Raw genomic sequence first — 23,367 nt, 5'->3', positions numbered from 1 at the left:
AGTCTCCGGTATCTTTCTCCATTTCAGAACCACGGATATTTGCAAAGCACAAAGAGCAAAGACATATTTACAGGATCGGAACGTTGGCTCCCCACAGGACCAACGAGTGCTTCTCATTCACTTAAACCTCCCATCTCTTCAATGCTTTCTGTCTCTCTGTCTCTCTCTGTCTCTCTCTGTCTCTCTCTGTCTCTCTCTGTCTGTCTCTCTCTCTCTCTCTCTCTCTCTCTCTCTCTCTCTCTCTCTCTCTCTCTCTCTCTCTCTCTCTCTCTCTCTCTCTCTCTCTCTCTCTGTCTCTCTCTTCTCTGTCTCTCTCTTCTCTGTCTCTCTCTTCTCTGTCTCTCTCTTCTCTGTCTCTCTCTCTCTCTCTGTCTCTCTCTGTCTCTCTCTGTCTCTCTCTGTCTCTCTCTGTCTCTCTCTGTCTCTCTTCTCTGTCTCTCTCTTCTCTGTCTCTCTCTCGCCCCCTGCTGGCTGTTGGTGAGTCGAGTGGAGTGTCATGGCGGCTGTGTGGTCTTGGTGAGCTGTGATCTGCCCTGTTTTTGTGCCTTTCTATCCCCTTTCGCATCGTTTTGCACCTCCCTTCCTGTGTTTCCTTCTATGAATCGTTATTTGTGCTCCCACCCTCCCCTCTTACCTCCCCTCTTCGTTAGACCTCGGGCTTCGACCTTCCCTCGCGCCGTCGTCACCCCACCCCGCCCGTCTGTCCTTGTTATTCCACGATTTGCCCTTCAGTTCATCTCTTCCCCTCCCCTCCCCATCCCCCTGTTTTCTCCTCACATACGTTTTCCCCGAGATAGAGAGAGAAAGAGCCCACAGCTTCTTGTGGATAGTTTTTAGTTCGCGGCCCATCCCGGGCCTTCAACTGATCGTTTTTTTCCTCACTGTAGCTGTGTTTATTTCCTTTGGAAACCTATCTCGGCTCGTATTTAATTACTGCACGAGAGCAATCACCCCTCCTCCCCTTTCTAAACATGACTTCGTATTCCCGTTATTCGACATGTGAAGCATTAACAAGAAAACATGGCGTCGTCTGTGTCCCGCCCGACGACGTCAGCGTCGAGGATCTCGTTATCGCTCGATCTCGTTATACAAGTACGGGAAACATCGTCGGCACTGACAAAGTTTGTGCAGCCTCGCGAATGAACAAACGTGTGGTTATCTTCGTGTCTGAGACAGAACTGGTTCATGAAATCGTATCGACTGGACTATCAACAGACGATGGACATTTCGTGCTCGTCTCCCCTCTCAACACACCGGCCGTCAAGGTCATTATCTCGAACGCTCCTCCTTTCCTGAAGAATCAGACGTTGATCTCCGAACTCTCTCGTTCTGGTTCTGTGATTTCTCAGATCACCATGTTACCTTTACGTAGCCAGGACGATCGGACGAAGCATGTGATGTATTTTAGGAGACAAGCTCATGTGGTATTTCCTCCTTCTAACGCTGAAAGAACCTGGAACATCGTTTTAAAACTCAAAATTGATAATCATGATTACCAAGTCTACGTAACCACTGACACCCTGAAATGTTTCGAATGTGGTAATTTCGGACACTTGAAACGATTTTGCCCAAAGACGACCTCCTCAAACGATGAAACAAACCTCGTCAACAAGGATACGTCTTCTTCTTCTTCTTCTTCTTCTTCTTCTTCTTCTTCTTCTTCTTCTTCTTCTTCTTCTTCTTCTTCTTCTTCTTCTTCTTCTTCTTCTTCTTCTTCTTCTTCTTCTTCTTCTTCTTCTTCTTCTTCTTCTTCTTCTTCTTCTTCTTCGACTGTGAAGGAAGCGAATCCCGTGTCCGGTAATGACGCCCAGGCCTCCCAACCCGATAGTCCAAACAGCAAAACGAATGTTTGTGATTGTTTCACCGTCGTCTCATCAACGAAGAGAAAGACTTTACCTGATGGTCGTTTAACCCAGAAGAAGGCCGCATTTACAAACGAGGAATCTGTCGGTAATGTTCCCGCAGTTGTGACTAACGTCACTCTACAAGGCCGACCCGGAATGGACCCGGACCCCGGGACCTACGACCAACAAGTTCAGCCTACTTGCCGGTGAGGACAGAGACGATTCCCTTACAGAGACCGCTTTACCTGTTATCGCAGTGAAGAAAACTCTTTCACTCGTTAAAAACTCTCCCATTGGAAAGTCCATCGACGGTGATACACAGACCACAGTGATGAACCTGCTGTCACTTTGGTAAATGTTAACCCTGAATCCTTGTCAGCAGGAAATAGTGAAACAAATGTTAACCCTGTTACTGCTCCCAGTCCATCACGTGGTGAAGCTGGAAACACAGGAAATGTTAAAATGGATGTTTTACGAGAGATCCCCAAAGTACTGTATACCTCCACGCCGTTGGAGGTTGATAACACCGTTACGGTCGAGGGAAGCGATATCGCTACATCCGCTGATGGTGTTTCCGTTTCATCAACTCCCCCAATTATTTCCGTTACTTCACCAGGAAGTGTTCCCACAATGGAAGAGCACATAGACCTCGTAAGCAGTACAGATCCGTGTATCAATACTGACCACATATCGATATGCAGGACAGTACAAGGTTGTGTGACTCGGAAACTAAAACCGACTCTGACGAATCTGACCTGGAGGAAGAAAATCGGAAGAGTCAGGTGGAAACGGTGGAGAAGCTGACCGGTCAAGGTCCTACCCCCCCTGAACAAATAAGACTCTTCTTACAAAATATAAACCTGACGGAATACTTTCCAGATCTACCATCCTTCCTTGAGTGTGCTCAGGCTATTGTACGTAAGCCTGACTTATTCGGTTTCCACCAGACACTGTCACCGCTTAAAAAAATTGATTGCCAAGGTGAAAAGGGATTCGAATCCATTATCCCACTTCTGATCTTATTCTTAGAAGCTATTATTTTCCTCATGGCTAGTTTCAAGATTGGAACGATAAATGTTAATGGTGGTGGGAGTCCGCTCCACAAGATCCAAATTAAACAGCTGGTAGAGGTCAATGGTCTTGACATAGCTTTGTTACAAGAGACCCATGCTGTCCGATCTGTTCAGGCTCAGTGGCAACTATTTATGGACAAGGAATGTTTCTTCACTAACAATTCCACGTCGAAGGCAGGCATCATGTTTGTCTTGGAGAAACATTTCCATCCGTCCTGCCTTAAATTTATGAGTATTATTGATGGACACCTTGCCTCCGTGACCTTCTCTATCGATCAGGTCAAGTTCACAATTCTCAATGTGGACGCTCCAAGCAAAAATGACGAGCATATCTCGTTTTTTGCCGAACTGAGAAAATTCCTGCAAACACTGGATTTGCAGACTTGTCTAATTATTGGTGGTGATTTTAACCGTACTGTTAATGCTTCATTTGACCGGAACGGGCCGGAACCACAACCATGTACCGCAAAACCTTTTTGCAAACATCATTGCGAAATGTAATCTTCATGATATTTGGCACGTGCAGCACCCTTCTGATCAATCTTATACATGGTGTCGTTGTTTAAACAACCACATCTCACTTGTGAGGCTTGATCGCATCTATGTAAATTCTCATTTATTACATGGAGTTTATAAATCCGATATCGTACCTTCTGGTTTCTCTGACCATTCCCCAGCTCGAGTCTTTATTCAACTCTCTAAACCACGTCCAGGGAGCTCTCATTGGAAATTCAATAACAGTTTACTAGAAAACCTCAACTTCATTCAGGTCTTTAAATCCTTCTGGACGGCTCTCCTACAACGGAAGTTAAGCTGTTCCGTTAACCCGCTGATATGGTGGGATATAGTAAAAACCCAAATTAAAGGTTTCTGTCAACAGTATCAGTTTTTCTCAACAAGGGTTGACCATGAAGTAAAGAAAATATTCCAGTTAGAGATTTTACAACTCCGACGGGTCATCGGACAAAATATAATAATAGTAACATACAAAAAACCTTAACTAAGAAACTGTCCTTATTAAAGGAAATAACCGAGAGGAATGCACGTGGTGCCTTAGTTGGGATGAGGGTGCGACACCTGAATGAGGCAGACGTACCAACCAAGTACTTCTTTTCCTTAGAGAAACGTCTTCCCAGTAAGCAACTTTCTCAGCTGCGATTAGCAGATTCATCCATTACCTTTACACAATCAGAAATCAAACTTTTCATGAAGGAATACTTTTCGAAAATATATTCAATGGAACAAATAAATCCTGTCAGTGTCCCCTCGATCTCCGTAGGCCTGCCAGTGTTGTGTTAAGATGGGCGTTCCCAACTGGAAAGACCCATTACTTTGGATGAACTTGGCACTGCCCTGCACGGCCTTGCCTTTGGGAAAGCACCTGGATTGGATGGACTTACAACCGAATTTTACAAGAAGTTTTGGCACTTATTGGGTCCAGAACTCATTAACACCTTGAACACAAGCTGCCAGCTTGGAGAGCAACCTCAAAGTTGCCGACGAGCTCTTCTTACTCTCATCCCAAAAAAGGGAGACATGTTGAGTATTGAAAATTGGCGTCCTATCTCCCTGTTATGTACGGACTATAAGATATTTTCAAAAGCCCTGGCATCGCGACTTACTCCTTATTTATCCTCGTTGTTGAAAGAAGACCAATGTTACTGTGTCCCAAAGCGTTCCATCTATGACAACATCTCCCTTATGAGAGACATCATTGAACTGTGCAAGGAAAGCCTGAAAGATTTAGGACTTCTTCTCCTTAATCAGGAGGAAGCCTTTGACCGTGTTGACCATCGGTACCTTTTCGAAGTACTTGAGCGGTTTGGACTTGGTTCAACCTTCATCTCTTCTATTAAAATACTATACAATAATATTTATCGTGTGCTTAAGATAAACATGAACTTGTTGCACCTTTGTCTATTAACAAGGGAATTAGACAAGGTTGCCCTCTTTCCAGGTTGCTTTATGCTCTCTCCATCGAACCCCTACTGGTTTCTTTGTGCTGTAGACTAACAGGGGTTAGTTTGTCCCAGCTTGAACGGCCCATCAAGGTACTGGCATACGCTGATGATGTGTGTGTATTCGTACAAGATATCAATGACGTTAACATCGTTCGTTATTGATTGTCCTTATTTGAAAAGGCTTCTTCAGCCAAAGAAAATTGGAACAAAACAAGCGCCCTTTGGCTCGGTCCGTTGTGCTACTTTGCGCCAAGACTTCCTGCTCCACTGTCATGGGCCAATGATGGTGTGAAATACCTTGGAGTGTTCTTCGGTAATAATACCACAGTAGCAAAAAATTGGGCTGGTCTGCTTGAGTTTGTTGAGGGTAAACTGCAAAAATGGAAAGGTCTGATCACACAACTGTCATATCGTGGAAGGGTCTTGGTCATCAACACACTGGTGGCCTCCACCTTATGGCACAGGTTCTTCGTGCTGCATCCTCCAGCGGTGTTGCTTCAACAGCTCCAGAAGTGCTTCGTGTCCTTTTTCTGGGACGGAAAACACTGACTGCGACCTGGGCTCCTCAGTTTACCACTGATCGATGGAGGGCAAGGCCTGGTCAACATAAAGAGCCGGCTAATGGCCTTTCGACTCTCGGTTGCTCTTCGCATGCTATGCACGCGACCCTCTCCACCATGGGTCAACGTCGCTCGTCACCTTTTGCAACAGGCTGGGAGGTTAGGCTATGACCACTCTCTTTTCCTGATGGACCTTTCCAAAATCGACACATCCCCCCTCTCTGGTTTCTATCAGAGCATGCTAAATGCGTGGCAAGCTCTGACAATAACAAGAGGTACACATTCTTACACGAAATAGATGTTTCTGGAAGAACCTTTGTTCTACAACTCCTTTTTCCATGACATGCCTGCTGATCGGTGTTTTATTCAATGCTTTACCGACAAGGGCGTTAATTCTGTCGCAGATCTTCTCAGCCCAAACGGCAGCTGGATCGGAGCTGATGCATTGGCAAGCCTGGTCGGTGTGCGATCCTCTTGAATTGTGGCACGTATATTATGTAGTGTGCTTTGGACATACACACAGCTTGCACCTGCATGGGACTAGGACCACCAAAGCAATGAACAAAATGCACATCGAATACCTTCTCTCTCTACCTTTCCTGAACTCGAATGTGCTTTTTCTCTTGCCAGCCCTCTTCCTTGTCCCCCTTTTTGCGTAGGCTTCAATGGCCTTCCCAAACAAAAAGACCTTTATTTGGGTTGTGTAAAATTTCTTTCGCAACGGCAAATAACACAGCAGAAGGTTCGATGGAGAGACCTCTTACCTTGTTCTCCCCCTTATTTTCCTAACGGGAAAGGTTTTTATCACCCTCCTGTACCACCACAACATGTCGACCTCCAATGGAGACGAGTACACTGGATCCTTCCTTCTAATCACTTATTACACTGTTTTTCAAATCTGCTTGCAGATGAATGTCCTTTTTGTAAGAAATCTGAAAACCTTTTTCACATCTATGTTGAATGCCAACGGTTGGCACCTTTATTTATTTTACTTCGGAATTGTTTTGTGAGGTTTGGTTTGATTTTTAACACTTGTGTGTTCATCTACGGATTGGATATCCCACACAAAAATTCCTATGCTGTGTTAGCCAATTTCCTGCTTGCTCAGGCAAAGATGGCATTATATAAGTCAACAAAAAGAAATCTTGATGGTGTTGGAGTAAATGATGAAGATGCTTTGTTCTTGTTCCAAAACCTTGTAATAAGTAGTGTTAAATTGGATTTTGCTTTCTTTTCAGTAACTGGAAGATTACCACAGTTCGAATCAAAATGGTGTATAAAAGAAGTTATTTGCAAAGTCCGAGAGGAATGTTTATCCTTTTGTGAAATGTTTTGTATATAATCCACCTGATTCATCCTTTCCTTTCTTCAGAAATTGTTTCTTGGCTTTCTTTCTTTCTCTGAAATGAAGATGTAACTCCCATTTGGGGGCTTTCTTTTCTATTTTTATAATAAAAAGATACAAAAGTCTGTCTCTCTGTCTGTCTCTCTGTCTCTCTGTCTGTCTCTCTCTCTCTCTTCTCTGTCTCTCTCCCTCTCCCTCTTTCTCATTATTTTATTTCATTTTATCTACATTACCTCTCCTAATTTCTTTCTTCTCATTCACCTTTACTTTTCCTCTTTTCTCTCATCTCTCCTTTTCCTCTTATCTTTCCTATTCCCTTTTTCTCCACATTTTCTCTCTCCTTTTTGATTTTTTCCTTCATATTTTAAATATATATTTTTTAATTATCAGATTTTAAAGTTTCTTCCTTATTATTTTCACTTTTCTACCACTCACAGTGACACAACCGGTCAAAATCGGTCATTCTCACCCCCACGTAATCCGTGACTTCTTCCCCTTCTCTGTCTCTCTGTCTCTGTCTCTGTCTCTGTCTCTGTCTCTGTCTCTGTCTCTGTCTCTGTCTCTGTCTCTCTCTCTCTCTCTCTCTCTCTCTCTCTCTCTCTCTCTCTCTCTCTCTCTCTCTCTCTCTCTCTCTCCTTCTCCTTCTCCTTCTCCTTCTCTCTCTCTCTCTCTCTCTCTCTCTCTCTCTCTCTCTCTCTCTCTCTTTCCACACACACACACACACACACACACACACACACACACACACACACACACACACACACACACACACACACACACACCTGTGGCTGTGACTCACTCACACCCTTTATAAACCCTCACCCCTATCCCATCTCCCTCTTTTTCTCCGATGAAGGATTAACAGCTGAAAAGTGAGCTTCTCCTTGCTTCCCAAGGCAGTTGGCACACCTCGATCAACATCCTGTTGATTCTGTCTGTTTTCTTCGCACGCAGGGCGTTGTATCTACGTGTGCCATTCCGCTGACGGATGCTTGGTGGACAATAAAGATCCCACTGTGCGGTGATTTATCGTCATCTTGGCCAGATTCCAGGAGGTCCTGCATCAGCCACTGAGACGTGCCCTCCCGAAATGGCACAACCTGCAGCAAGGTGCCACACAACACCTCAAAAGTATTGCCTAAAACAGAAACCTAAACAATGTCATGTTCTCCTGAAACATATTTCAAATCAAATCGTTATTTTTTTATTTTTATTATTATCTCTGCCACTGAAGGTAGAAGGAGGTTATGTTTTCACCCCTGTTTGTCCATTTGTTACTTACAAAATCTAAGATTTTTCAAGTATATTGGTCAGTCGATTTTGTTATTCTGTTTGGCTGTTTGTCTCTCAATCGCCTACAGGTCACAATTTAAAACCGATATTCACGAAACTTCACCAAGCTGTAAAGGTAGTCTCAACTGAGAAGCCTCTTGATTTTGAGGTCAAAGGTCATCTTGAGTTCGAATTTCTAAAATCGTCCTTTTTCAACTAAAAAATCGTCAATTTTCATCCTACTAAATTTAAAGTTGAACAGGATTTGCATATTGCGTCACTGAATTTGGAAACCAACTATTTTGAGGTCAAAATGTCAAAGGTCAACTCAAGGTCAAACTTCTACAATCAAAAAATTTCATTCTTAAAAATAATCAATTTTCATCTCATTGACCTGAGCTTTGATTAATGTTGTCAATTATAATCTTAATGAAATGGACAATTTCATGTATCCATGACAACCTTTGGAGAGGGGGGTGGATTTTGCAAGTATCGTACTCTGCACGACTCTTTTTCTTGTTGCTTGCAAAATTGAAGATTTTTCAAGTATGTTGGTCAGTTGATTTTGTTGTTCTGTCTGTTTGTCTGTCTGTCAATCGCCTACGGGTCACAATTCTAAACCACTCATCATGAAACTTTACCAAGTTGTAGAGGTCGTCCCAACTGAGAAACCTATTGATTTTGAGGTCAAAGGTCATCTTGAAGTCTAATTTCTAAAATCATTTTTCATCCGATTGACTTGAAACTTGAACAGGATTTGCACTTTGTGCCCCTGAATTGGGAAACCAACTATTTTTGAGATCAAGAGGTCAAAGGTCAACTCAAGGTCAAACTTCTAAAATCTATTTCAATCTGAAAAATAATCAATTTTCATCCGATTGACCTGAACTTTGATTGAGATTGTCAATTTTCGTCAAAATGAAATGGACAATTTAATGTGTCCATGGCAACCTTTGGAGAGGGTGGTGGATTTTGCAAGTATCATGCTCTGCACAATGTCTTTTTCTTGTTTGTTTGTTTGTCTGTTTGTCTGTTTGTCTGTCTGAACATAACTTTCGTGTTTTTCTTTACAACCGCTTGTTGGATTGAGATAAAATTTTCAGCATAGGTGTGACTACTTATGCAGAATGTTTTCATGATAATTATGACATCATAAGTTATGTAGTGTGACTGCCATATTGGAAAAACAGAAAAATTTTGGACTTCTGTATTTCTGAAACTGCACCAAGGAAAGAATTGAATCTTGGCACGTAGCAAGAACTCATGTGGAATGAGTGTTGTTTCATATGATGTCATAATTCCCTTCATTATGACATCAAAATTGCATATGTAGAACGCTACATCCGATCAGTATGAAAATTTTGAGGGTCATCTCGGGATAAAATAGTCCACATATTTTTGATGACGTCATTGGTCACGGGATTCAGCAGCCATATTGGTTTTTGTTTTTTTAAACCTTCAAAAACCTGTTCTGAAATGGCTTAACAGATCGAGGTGAAACTTTACACATATGATCACCTATCCATGAGCAGCAAAAGTTTCACACATTTGATGTCATAGGGCACATGGTTTGGCAGCCAGATTGGATTTCCCTGAAAAAATATAAAAATCTTCTCCAGAATGGCTGGACAGATTAAGGGGAATCTTCACACAAATGTTCCCTCATCCTTGCGTGTACAATGTTAAGGAATAATTGATATCACATGGTTTGGCAGCCATATTGGAGTTAAGAAGAGTATTAAATGTTTTCTCTGGAACCACTTAATCAATCGACGTGAAACTTCACAATTATGATCTAGTAGTGATGGAAATAAATGTTTTAAATTTCAACTTGATCGGACACATGGTCTGGCAACCAGAATTGTTGAAGTTTTTGATGTGGGTCTTTTTTTTTTTTTTGAATAAGGCTCTGGATGTGTCTGGATGGGTTTGTGGGTAGAGGAGTAGCAGCTGAAATGCGAATCCTATCCAGGTTCCTCCTGATGACTTCATCTTTGCTTTTTGCTTGGTTGGGTTCCTTCTGATTACTCCAATGCACGACTGTACCTATTTGGTCTTCCATTTGATTTGAATTTATTTTATTTTAATCCCATTCTAAATTCAATTGAATTGTAATAAACGTCATGGGTCAGGGTCAGGGTCAGGTGTCTGATCAAAGTGGGGTTGCATCAAAGCGGGATGTCTTGGTACCCGGTCATCACTGCCAGTAGTTATAAAGTGGCAGTTCTAATTATGTCTCATTAATTAAATATCACACCAGTACACAAATGCCACACAAAATACACCACACAAAACAAGTCCTGTCGAGGGTCTGCAATATATGATTGCTCTTTTTCTTGTTTTCCATTTGCAGTGATGTGATTTATCTGTTGCTTTACGCAGCTTGGACATTGTTGGCAATGTTACTTCCAAGCAGATGAGCACAGGGGGAGGTTTATTCCTTAACTGATGTTGATGGGAAAAGCTCACAAACAATATAATTCAACAGTTGTAAGAAAAAAACAATCAACATGTACTTGCCAACTGATCATTACCAGCTGCCTAACACCCCCTCAGGTTTTTATAAATAAAAAAAATCGACCAATAAAAACGACAGTTTCGCTTTGGGCTTCCTTCCCATTTTCTAATGATATGCCCATAACTCACCCCTTGTGCACCACTGTCTCTCCCACCACATGTTTACCTTCTCATGGTGGGCTGTTGTATGCACTGGTGAACATGTTGTGGGTCTGGTGTCTTCTTTGACTCCAAGGCATTACTGGTTGGTCAGTGTATGTTCCCATCTGACATCCTGGATCATGGCATGGGGACACCAGGTTCAAATCTCATTGACCCTATGTGTTTCTCTATTGTCTACTAATGTTCTGGTGTAGCATGTGATTTATGGACAAGTTCCTCCAAGATCTTTCGATCACTGTATAAAATAAATAAGTAAAAAGAGATATCTAGAAGCTTTGTTTTGCTCCTTCGATGGGTGAAGAGGTTCTGAGCTGTTCTCCCGAGCCACAGCTGCTGGCTATTCTAACTCCACGGGGTGCCATGACCCCGACAGACAAGAGAATCATCACTGATTTATCTCCAATCAACATTGTCAATGGACTTGATGCTGCTTTTTGTCTACCTGTGTGCGACAAGGGTCACAGATATCCTTCCTCTTGGATATCTGTCGTCAGGGTGAATGGTTCATCGATACCTCTGCTCTCCTCCACCTGAACCTTTTCACTTGTTACCTATCTGCCTCTGATTCTCCATTCTTACCTCATCTCATTAGGAGAGCTGTAGCCAGTGTGGACTTCTGACTTCATCTTTAAGAAAGCTTCCTACCTTTTTCAGATATTAGGGGCATTTAAATACTTATATGAACAACATACTCATGATCGTCAAGTAATTTTCTTTATAGAATCATTAGTAAACATTAGTTTTGCAGATCAGTCTTGAGTAACTCACGTCCATGTTCAGATGCAAGTGTGTATGCCCGGGATGGGTAGGTACACATCCATGCTCATGTCCAGGTGTGCACACCTGGGATAGGTGCTGTAGTTGCAAGGTTGGTAGACAGTAGGTAGGTACACATCCTTGCTTATATCCAAGTCTGCAGGCCTAGTTAGTGTAGGTACTGTAGGTACAGATTCATACACACCTTCAAGTGTGCAGACCAGAAGTATATTCCATTGCTCAAAAACACAGGTTAATAGTTTAAGCACGACATGTGACGTTTACAAAACCATGTACTGTACGTTGTAAAAATGGCAGAAATTCTGACTCTGGACACCTCTCCCCAAATCCTCTCATACCGAGACAATCTTTCCTCTACCCTCCACACCTCCCTCTTTCCACCCCTTCTCTTTCCTAATGGCTTCACATACTGTGACATGGCTAGCATCTCCTGGTGCTCGCGATAGTTTATTTTTTGATATCAGTGCTACCCAGTCTGAGATGACACACAAAATAATGGTTTATTTTTGGTTTAATTTGGTCATTGTTATTGGTTCAGCAATTAGTGTCAAGCAGTGACCTTGGCGTCTGGAATGTATGGAGACTAATCTTCCTGGGTCATACCATGCCCATGTCAGTCGTTATCATAAACTGCTGCTACTCCTGCACTATGACACAAAACTATAGTATGTCTTCATGCGGCACCACAGTATCTGCACCCCTAACCTTTACCCCTCTCACCTTCCCCCTTTGCATATAGTAATATGTGGATGAACCTTGAAATGAACCATTGAGTTGAAATGTCCCATAGTTGGCAGTCACTCGGATCACATGACCAGGAATTTTCACAATCACCATCCAAGAGTCCATTGAGCTACTGGTATTTCTATCTGTCCTTACTTGTCAAGTGATAAGATGATGGGCAGTCGATAGTGAAGTTTCTTTACCATTTTGGAAGAAAGCAAAATCTGTGTTTGCCTGTTCGAGTTATAATCTGTTCCTGGCTTATGATGATAAGATCCCAGGTTCAAATCCTTTTTACCATATGTTTGTCCTTTGTCTGTAAAATATCCTTGTGATGAACAAAAGTAGGCTACGGTCTTCTAATGTGCTTGACCTGCGTGTGATTTAAGATAAGCTCCTCCATGTGCCTGAGTTCAATGTTAAGATAAATGTTCCATCACAACTTCAGGGTTACACTACCAGATGCAATCTTAACAGCAGGACGAATGGTCTTGGTGATGTCTCAATAAAGGCAAAACCTATAATCCATTTTGCTCAGAGTGCCTCGGGGGTATGTGCGTGTGTGTGTTTTATGTTTTTGTGGAATCCTTTTTGTTTAGCATTAATGCCGTGAAGAACTCTCTCTGGTAGTAGAACCCTGAGATTGCTCCTCAACCCTAATACAAAACTTTAACTTTGTTTCAGTGATAAGAAAGCTTTCTGATCTGTATTCCTCGTTGCAAACAGCTGTGATCAATAAGTGACAGTTATTGTCCCAGGCCGCCATCATGGGTGACAAACATTGTTGAGTACTGAAGCATTAACTGCATTTACTATAATAACTTTTGTAACAATTTATTAGAGGTATTTAATGTACTGGTAATGAAAAATGGAAACAAAATATAATCTCACAAAGAGGAATGGCACCAAATGGGCTGCCAGGATAGCTTCGAGGTATGCACACTCCTCTCTGAGTTTGTCTAGCCTGAGTTTGAATCCCGTCCCAGCTATAAACTACCCCCCCCCCACCCCCCATAATGTATCACGTGCATTACGAGGCATCATAACGTGCACCATCCATTGGATGGGCATTAAGCCGGGGGACCTGTCTACCAGCACTGGTCATTGGTGGATATTACAGATCCATGGTATATTTTGCAAAGAGTCGTGGGTTATCCCGACACCTCGAACAAATTGGAAATTCCTCCCCAAATCGCTTTCAGTCGAACACCAGGCCTGGCAAGCAGTTCCACAAATACTGATGCCAAAAATTCCCCTGGCTGACTCGACAAGCATGTACTAGTAGTAGTTGTAGTATGCACTATGCTTGATGTTGACTTAATGGTTTGGGTGTGGGCTTGCGATCCTGAGTTCAAATCCCACTCAGATGTTGATTTAATATCAGGTGGGGTTGACTGGCTGTCATCCTTCCGAGGTTGACAAAATGAGTGCCAGCATTCTGGTATCCTGTGTCGGAGTGACGACCCATCCAGGATTGTGTCCAATAGCCAAGGAGACCGCTTAGGCAGCACCTACACTCTGCACAGAGTATGGTCCTGATGGATGGATGGAGTATGCACTATACACTATAGGATGTGCTTTTTCAGTCTCTCGTATTTCCCAGTTAAAGGATGAATTATTCTCTCTGCATCAATTGCTGCCTCCCTAAAAAAAAAAATCATAAACAGTTGTCCGTTCCATGTTTTGGGTAAACGAGCAAGTTGCGGTGCCAGCACGGGATTCTGAATGGGGTAGGGATGGAGGCGCAAAAATGTAAATGGCGTCTTCCGGCATAGCCGGTAAGCTGGGAGCAACAATTCACATTCATTGCCACATCTGATGCAATTTAATTGCTCTAATGGCGGAGAGGTGCTCCATTTGAAACTGTTTGTTCGATATAAGTAGCTTTATGATGCCTAGGGTGCGTAATATAAACTTGTATTGGTGTCAATGCCAGTGACCAATTGGAAATTAATAGTAGGATAAACTTTAAGCCAAACAGAAAAGGAAGAAGATGCCATAACGCTTTATGGTTGAGTGTCATAAACAATTGCAGCCATTATAATCTGTGAAATATTCTCCCTAATGTTTATTTCACAAAGTTGGGTCTCAGAAATAATCACTCCGAATTGATATCTCAGTATTGTGAGGAATTTTCAGGTAGTATATAATTATTCAGAAACAAAATCTCATGAAACCACAGAAAAACATCTGAACCTTACAAAGAAGGCTTTGAGAATCTCAGGTATTACGTCACACTGCATTCTTGTGTTCCCTTGTTTGGCAAATGATTATTTTGCGATTTACAATATGTTTGTGAGTAAGGTATTGAATGGGAATTGAAAGCATTTCTTACATTCAATTTTAAAACTCACCTCTTACGATGAAAGATAAACGTAACGCCTTCAAAACTGGCATTACAGTTGATCATTCTGACATTTTCAACATCATCCTGAAATGAAAAGAATGCACCATTAGACCAGGCAAATGTGAATTTGTTCATGAAAAGATGGAAATGCAGTGAAATTCCCAGGGATGTTTGTGCCGGCAGCTTTGCTTTGTGTGTGGTTGAAAATAAACGTATGTGATATCACGCACTGCAATGCATGGCATGTTACCCCATTTCACATTTCAGTTTACATCTCAAAGCTTACAAATAGAGTCTCATTCTCTCTCCTTTTGCATCAAAAGGATAAAAGCTGGCCTCCCAAAGCCAGTCGCAAACTGGACATCCTCCATCGATCAAAGTCTTTCCTTGGGAAATCCGAGCTGGTCAAAGTCTGCAAGGCCTTTGTCTGTAGCTCGTTGGAGTGCTGCTCTCCATTATGGGCTGGCGCCCGAGCAGCACATATGTTTCTCCTGGATTGGCTCATAGAAGGGCAAATTATTACAGACACCAAGACAAACATCAAGGGAATGAATGACAGGAAAAGGGGAGAGGGGGAAGCAGAGGAAACACTGAAACTAGCAAGTACAGGGTGTTTCATAAAAAAAAACTTAAGTTGTTTTTATTACAGCGCGTGCGCTGTATACAATTGCACCGAGTTTGAAATGTCCCCGGCGTCGTCTACCACGTCTCCGGTGGGTCCGGTGTCCCCCCCCCCCCCCACGTGCCTCAAGACAGCCAATGACGGCCGTCCGGTAGATGCAGTGCGTAACCTCGATGGAAATGGCGACAATTGACGGAAATACCCGAGTATTTCAATGGAAATTTGTGAAACTAATGTGTTATATATGTAACCATTTAATTTATTGCTTGACGGAAAAAACGAAGAAACGCTCCCCTCATGTACGAACGAACGAACGAAAGATGTCATTTCCGTCCACCATGGCATTTCGCGCCGAACGCAGAAAGCTAAGTTCTTCTTATGCCATCATTCTCTTTAATATTAGCCATAAACAAGTGTTTCGTCATGCATTAGTAGTTTAAATTTACTTACAATAATTCTTTTGCAGCCTCCTGCTACGCTGTATCGAACGATTTCATTCCTTCTGTTATATATATATATATATATATATATATATATATATATATATATATATATATATATATATATATATATATATATATATATATATATATATATATATATATATATATATATATATATGCTTATCACAATAATAACAAGATTTTTACATTTCAAATATTAAGTATGCTTTTTAATTGTTTTTCAACTGAAAAAGCATAAATTGCATATTTTAACATTAGTGTACTCATTTGATTCACCACACGTGCTGTATTAAAGGATTTCACTTGTTCTTCTTAATTTTCCATTGAAATAACATGAAACTTATACGTAAGACTCTTTGTAAAATGTCGAATAAAGGAACACACAAAAACGAAACTAGTTATTTCAGAAGACGGTTCACAAAACATGTTCTCAATGGCTACCCTGTGCAGCAGGCACAAATGGGTCCTCCTGGTCAAGTTGTCGATAACTTGGCTGCATTCCTGAACTGGAATAGCTTTGATGTGGCTGGCAATTGTATTTTTGAGGTCGTCAATATTCTCAGATGTCCCCTGGTACACTCTTTCCTTCAAATATAGTAGTCAGGTGGGTTGAAGTCCGGAGAATGGGGCGCCCATTCAATATCTGTCCTTCTAGAGGCGATTCAATCACTGAATTTCTGTTGTAGGCAATGTATTGATCTGGTGAATGTGTGAGGTGTGGTCCCATCTTGCGAAAACCATTGCACAGCCCTGCCAATGCAGCGCTTCCTCACTAATGTAAACCAGAACTTCTGGATAACTTTCACAGACCGTTCGGTGGTTCCGGTTACCGATTTCCCTTCTTCATCTTGAAACCACAAAGGCCCAATGATTCCAACTTTGCTTATTGAAACTCATGGAGTGCATTTCTGGCTGTGCAATGGCCTTTCAAGAACTTCATCAGGAGAGATGCCTGGTGTTGGCTTAATGGTTAGGGTGCTGGGCTTGGGATCCTTGAATTCTAAGTTCAAATCCCACTCGGCTGTTGAATTAATACCAGGTGGGGTTGACTCTGCCTGTCATCCTTCCGAGGTTGGCAAAATGAATGCCAGCTTGTTCGTATACTGTGTCGGAGTGGCGACCCATCCAGGATTATGTCCAATATCCAAGGAAACTGCTGAGGCAGCACCAACGCTCTGCACAGAATATGGTCCCGATGGATGGATGGATGCATTTTGATGTCTGTCTGTCTGATGTCGAAGTATTCAGTTGTTACTTATACAAATCTCAACCAATTAAACTTGCCAAGGGGAGTATGGGTGAAGGTCATATGGCAAAGGTTGTAGCAACTTCATTTGCCCTCCTCACCAGGAATTCCAAAGGTGGGGTGATGCAAATTATCTTTGTAAATGTGTACCGTTTAGCACCGCTCCTTATGGTGTGGGAGAGGGTATTACGAGTGACACTTCAGAACCCTCAATTGTATTGACTCACGAGTAAGAGGACACGGTGTTATTTTCACACTCACTTAGACGATGTTCCTTTAACCTCGATTGCAAAAACATGTCTCTCCCCCCCCCCCCATTGGAAAGGTGGATATACAGCAGCTTGAGCATCTTTCCATCTTATCGTGCCATTTTTCCAAGGCTATCTCAGAATAATGATAATATAGCATATTAATAACAATATTAAACATTACAGTGTTGCAAAATAATAATATTGTTTCGGATTCACGGTGGGGGGGGGGGATTCGGATGAGTGATGTCAATCACTGTCCATAACCAGTTTGTGTTTTTGCACCCTACTTTCAACAGCCAAATGTTGAATATTCGGCGTCACTTAACCACCGCCGTCTCCGGGGTTATAACGCCGGCTGGTTCGGCATAGGCCTCGGGTCACGCGCCTCGAATCGCGACACCAACGTACCCCTGGACCTTACCAGTTGGGGAAATAGACTCCGGTTACAGACTGGTTTTGTCAGAGACCGAGCGAATTCTGCCAGTCTGTAACCATTTTGGTTTTTTATCCATATCGAGCGGATCGTTCCTCGGCGCAGCACGAATTAATTCAAAGCTGCAACTTCATATGAATCAGATTTATTGGGGACACATCGGGGAACACGACACAAGCAAAGCATTCACGACAATGTTATAATTAATCTATAACCTGTTCTTAACTGGGGAGCTACGCGTTTCGAAGGGGACCCTAACGAGATAAAACTTAGACAACATGCAGACAAGACATGGACAGCATGCAGACAAGACACAGAGTACTTGGTGATGCTTCATGGACGAGAGAAAAAGTATCGGAGGCACGAATGTGGCTCGTGACAGCCAAAGTCTACGGATTCGAGTGCCCAAGCTCAAACACGCCGCGTGGAAAAATAGCGTCGTCCTTTTTCTTCTCCCGGCACCGCTTGTGCACGCAGCCTCAGTGCGTTCTGACCCCGCGTAATGTCGACGGCACAAGACCGTCAGATCGATGGTGGGTTTCAGCTGGTTTCTCACAAGGTCCAGTATACAAGTCCAGGCCTGGCCTGTTCACCAGACCAGGCCAAATCGAGGTGTTGGGCTCCACAGGCTGGGTCCGTCGTCGAGGAGGCACCGCCGGCCAAAACCACTCCTCCACAAAGTCAATCGCCCGACTCGATGTGCAGGCAGCCTCTCCCACTGCCAAAATGTCAGAGTTGACACGCAGGCAGTTTCTCTTCCTGCCAAAATGGCAGACTCGGCGCGCTCAGTTTCCCTCTCGCCTCTTGGCCGACTGCAGCTTTACTTCTCCTTTTCTTCTGGGGTGCGCCCCTTTATGAAGCCGACAGACACTCATGCTCAGTTACTCCCTCGGCAGATCCACCACTGCCTTTCCGGCGCTCGCTCGCCTCAAAGCCGACTGGCTCCTCGCTTCAGTTTCACTTCCTTCTCGAGGCCACTCCCCCTCAGAGCGCTGGGCGGAGACTATTGTCCGGAGAGAGGAAGGAAGAAGAAGAACCTCTCGGTCCACCACCAACGTAAGAACAATGAACAGCCTCTTCACCTCCCGACACACGTGTAACGTCCATTTACCGAAAAACCTGGCTAAACATGCATTTAATGGGGGATCTGGGATAATCCTATATTTAATAACACACTAAGGGCCATTTCCGCAACAATATTAATAATAATATGAACAATAATAATAGGACAATAAATGGCAGTAATAAAAAATAATAATGTGATCGCCCCCGAACCGCTCCCGTTGATGAATTTCAAATTATTTTGAGTGATTATAATAACAGTAACCTCATCTCACCGCCAGTCATAAACACAATCTCATGCACTGTGATGTCATGAAGTACAAATGATCAGACCGACCACAATGCACTCGACTTCATGGAAGTTTTATTCACAACACTCAGCTCCATTACTCGTCCTGGGTGTCGCACATGCGCACACGGCGCTCACATCAAACCCGAGGAAGGGCGATACATCACAATATCTCCCCCTTTAATTACAAATCCAACCGGTCTGGATGTTCAGATACATGGGAGGACCTACGCAAAGGAGTTGTTACAGGCACAGATTTAGGTGACATGGACAAACACACCAGACTAGCAGCGGGTACAGGTACAGAAACTTTGGGTGGGGACGAATTACTGACAACTTCAGATGCAGGTTTGGAAACAACAGTTGCATTCTTGGACAACAGAACAACTGGACGAATCACAGAATTTGCATCATCCTTTAACTCAATATAATGCAGCTTGATCTGATCCACATGTTTCCTAACTGTACACCCATCTTTCAGCTCGACACAAAAAACACGAGTTCCTTCCTTGCTAATAACAACACCTGGCAGCGATTTCGCTCCTAGTCCATGGCTCAGTACATAAACTGGATCGTTTACAGCAAAGTCACACAATGCAGCCGTGCGATCATGAAAGTATTTCTGACTCTGACGCTTGTTATCAACAGTTTCACCGATGTCAGGATGAACAAGAGAAAGTCTGGTTTTGAGTTCTCGCTTCATAAGCAATTCGGCTGGAGGCACTCCAGTTGTGGAATGTGGTCTGGATCTGTAACCTAGCAACATGCGTGACAAACGCGTTTGAAGCAAACCTTCAGCAACACGCCTTAACCCTTCTTGATAATCTGTACAGCACGCTCTGCCTGACCATTAGAAGTGGGTTTAAACGGAGCAGAACGGACATGTTTGAAACCATTCAATGTCATGATTTTCTGAAATTCCTGATGTGTAAAACACGAACCATTTTCTCTTACCAACACATCAGGTAGACCATGAGTCATGAACATGACACATAAATTCTCAATGGTGGCAGCAGAAATGCTGGTAGACATGATAGAACACTCAATCCACTTGGAAAATGCATCAATGACAAGAAGGAACATTTTCCCGAAGAATGGATCTACAAAGTCAACATGAATCCTGGACCAAGGTTTGGAAGGCCACAACCAAAGACTCAACGGTGATTCCGCTGGTGACTTCCTGAGTTCCATACACATCTCACAACAATGAACCCAAGATTCAAGTTCAGAATCAATACCAGGCCACCAAACATGAGACCTTGCAATAGCGTTCATTGTAACAATACCAGGGTGGGTACTATGTCATTCAGAAACCAACTTCACTCTTCCCTACTTTGGCATGATGACACGTTGGCCCCAAAGTAAGCATTCTGACTGGACAGATAACTCATCCCTCCGACGTAAATATGGTTTGTACTCCTCCGAGTCTGGTATACAGGTCCAATCTGCAGTCATAACACGATGCTTAACCACAGACTACACAGAATCTCTGTTAGACCATAACCTCACTTTAGCAGTATTTACTGGAGAATTGTCACTCTCAAACACATTCATAGCTAATATGAGGTCAGCAGGTTTAGGGGTATTGTTACAATCAGTGATGGGTACCGGCAGTCGACTCATTGCATCAGCACAATTCCCAGTGCCAGGCCTGTAACGAATAGTATAATTGTAACCAGGCAGTGTCAAGGCCCACCACTGAACACGTGATGATGCATTGGTGTTGATTCCCTTGTTCTCTGAAAACAAGAAAGTGAGAGGTTTATCATCAGTTTCAAGCTCAAATTTATGACCAAGGAAGTACTGATGCATCTTGGTTACCCCAAACACACAGCGTCGTGCTTCTTTATCAAGCATACCATAGGCTCCTTCAGCTTTCGTCAACCTTCTGGAAGCATACGCAACAGGTTGTAACTTGCCCGACTCATTGGCTTGTTGTAACACACAGCCTACCCCATAGGCACTGGCATCACACGACAATACAAGATGCTTACGTGGATCATAACGAACAAGCAACTTGTTAGAACACAACCGTCCTTTAGCTTCCTTGAAGGTATCATCCTGGGCCTTGCCCAAACCCAAGTTTTCCCCTTCTGAAGTACCTGATGCAGGGGTTCTAGCACTGTGCTCACCTGTGGCAAGAAATTGCCAAAATGGTTGAGCAAACCCAAAAAGGAACACAATTGCGACACATTTCTGGCTTGGGTGCATTCTTGATTGCGTCAACGTTGGAATCACATGGCATGATCCCAGCGGCAGTGACTCTTCTGCCTAGGAATACCATTTCAAACACCATCAAGACACATTTGTCATGTTTCAGTCTGAGTCCTACTTTGTCCAAATGATGCAGGACTTCCTCCAGGTTACTCATGTCTTCTGCAGTGTTGCAGCCCATGATCAGGATGTCATCCTGGAACATGACAGTTTTTGGCACGGATTTCAATCGACTCTCCATGTTTCTCTGAAAGATGGAAGCTGCTGAATGTATTCCAAAAGGACAACAATTGCAGATGAACAGCCCCTTGTGAGTGTTGATGCACGTGAGTTTCCTTGACTCCTCATCCAGCTCTTGTGTCATGTAGGCATACATCAGATCCAACTTGGTGAATGACTTTCCACCAGCTAATGTCAAAAACAGGTCATCCGCTTTTGGTAGTGGATACTGATCCTGCATGGAGTGGTGAGTTATGGTCACCTTGGAGTCCCCACAGACCCTCACTGCTCCATCATCTTTCAGGACATAAACAATTGGACTAGCCCATTCATTGAACTCAACACGAGAGATGATCCACTCATTCTGGAGTCCCTAAAGTTCACACTCGATCTTTTCCCTTATCAAGTAGGGAACAGACCGAGCTTTACAGTATATGGGCTTTGCTTCTGAGTCCAGATAAATCTTAACTTTCATCCCCATGAAGGAACCAATTCCTGGCTCAAACACAGATGGAAACTTATCCAGCACTTTAGCACAACGAGAAGCCTCCACTGCAGACAGATTTTTGATCTCATGTCAGTTCAGCTTTATGCTCTCAAGCCAGTTCTGACCGAGTAATGTAGGGCCATTGCCTGGTACAACCCACATAGGCAGCTCATAAATCACACCATCATAAGACACACTGACATCCATGCTGCCAATCACCAAAACAATTTCCTTGGTGTAGGTGTGAAGTTTGACCTTCACTGGACTCAATTTGGGCTTCACATCCTCACGGTCCAACAGTTTGTCAAATGTCTCCTGGCTCATAATTGACTGACTTGCCCCTGTGTCCACTTCCATTGATACCTGCTTGCCATTCAGTTGAAGATCAACAGTTATTGGTGTGATGCTGCCATGGATTGTATACATCTCATACTCCACCATGCAGTGACGACTCATCAGCTCCAGCAACATGCGTACCATCATCCACGCGATTGGTGGTGGCAGTACTATCACCACTGCTGGATTGGGAACACCTCTTTTGAAGACGCCCAATCTTGCCACATCCGTTACATGTGTTCCGCTTGAAACGGCACTGGTGAGCCATAATATTTGCACCAAAATGCCAACACAAGTTCTTGAGGTCTCTTGCTACCGCTGAAGCAGGTTTCAAACACACAACTGGCTTAGGTGTCGCCTTGTACGAAGATTGAGCAATCTTATTTTCAGTATCTGCACTTGAAGAGTTCTGGCTTTTCAACGAGATCTCCTTCAGGTTTTCAGCAGGTGTCATGCACACCCGTGCAATCTTCACTGCTTTTCCTCGGTCAAGGTCGTCTTCTTGAACAAGGAGTTTTCGTAAGATGACATCATTATTTACCCCATTCACAAAAAAGTCTCGGAGCATCTCATCAAGCACAGCACCAAACTAACATGGTTCTGCTGAATGGTACAGATCAGTGACAAAACGGGAAGTGTCCTGATTTTCCTGGCGAGTGTGTATATAGAACTTGTACCTCCATATGATCAGACCAGCTTTTGGCTTGAAGTGCAGCTTGACGAGCTCACAGAGTTCTTCATATGACTTGTCGGTGGGTCCCCGTGGTGACAGCAGGTTTTTGATGAGTCCGTACACCTTCTGCCCACACACAGTCAACAACACAGGATGAGGACGGATGGCATCACCAACAGCCGCCATGTTGTTGGCCACAAAACACTGGTCCAGCCTCTCGACAAAATCCACCCAATCCTCCCCATCAGAGTATTCATGGAGAATGTCGGCAGTCGCCATCGAGACACGGATAGCTTCTTACCTCGTCACCACTTGTGATGTCATGAAGTACAAACAATCAGACCGACATCCCACAAATCAGGGTGATACATCACACAAAGCGATCCATGGGGTGTGCTCCATAACCAATCAGCTTGCGATCGCTTTCTTAGCCAGTCGTTCTTTATCAACCGTTTTGTTGGAGTGCTTGCTTGAGTGTTTAGCCACTTGG

General features: G+C 43.3%; 2 long non-coding RNA genes across 2 annotated transcripts; one reads left to right on the top strand and one right to left on the bottom strand.

Moving 5' to 3' along the window:
* Positions 1-1,788: 1,788 nt before the first annotated feature.
* LOC147019741 (uncharacterized) lies at positions 1,789-9,893 on the top strand. Its single transcript, XR_015062047.1, has 2 exons — positions 1,789-2,050; positions 7,738-9,893. It is a non-coding gene; the product is annotated as an uncharacterized LOC147019741 (long non-coding RNA).
* Positions 9,894-11,508: 1,615 nt separating this feature from the next.
* Positions 11,509-15,432, bottom strand: LOC147019740 (uncharacterized). The gene is made up of 3 exons (XR_015062046.1): positions 14,868-15,432; positions 14,589-14,665; positions 11,509-11,671 (listed from the first exon to the last, which is right to left on the bottom strand). It is a non-coding gene; the product is annotated as an uncharacterized LOC147019740 (long non-coding RNA).
* Between the last annotated feature and the right edge of the window lie 7,935 nt (positions 15,433-23,367).

The sequence above is a fragment of the Eptatretus burgeri genome, chromosome 9, assembly GCF_056783735.1.
Source record: "Eptatretus burgeri isolate ZD-2024b chromosome 9, Ebu_testis_v1, whole genome shotgun sequence".
Classification (NCBI taxonomy): Eukaryota; Metazoa; Chordata; class Myxini; order Myxiniformes; family Myxinidae; genus Eptatretus; species Eptatretus burgeri.
Note: the sequence above shows the minus strand (reverse complement) of the source record. Positions and strands in the feature narration are given on the sequence as shown.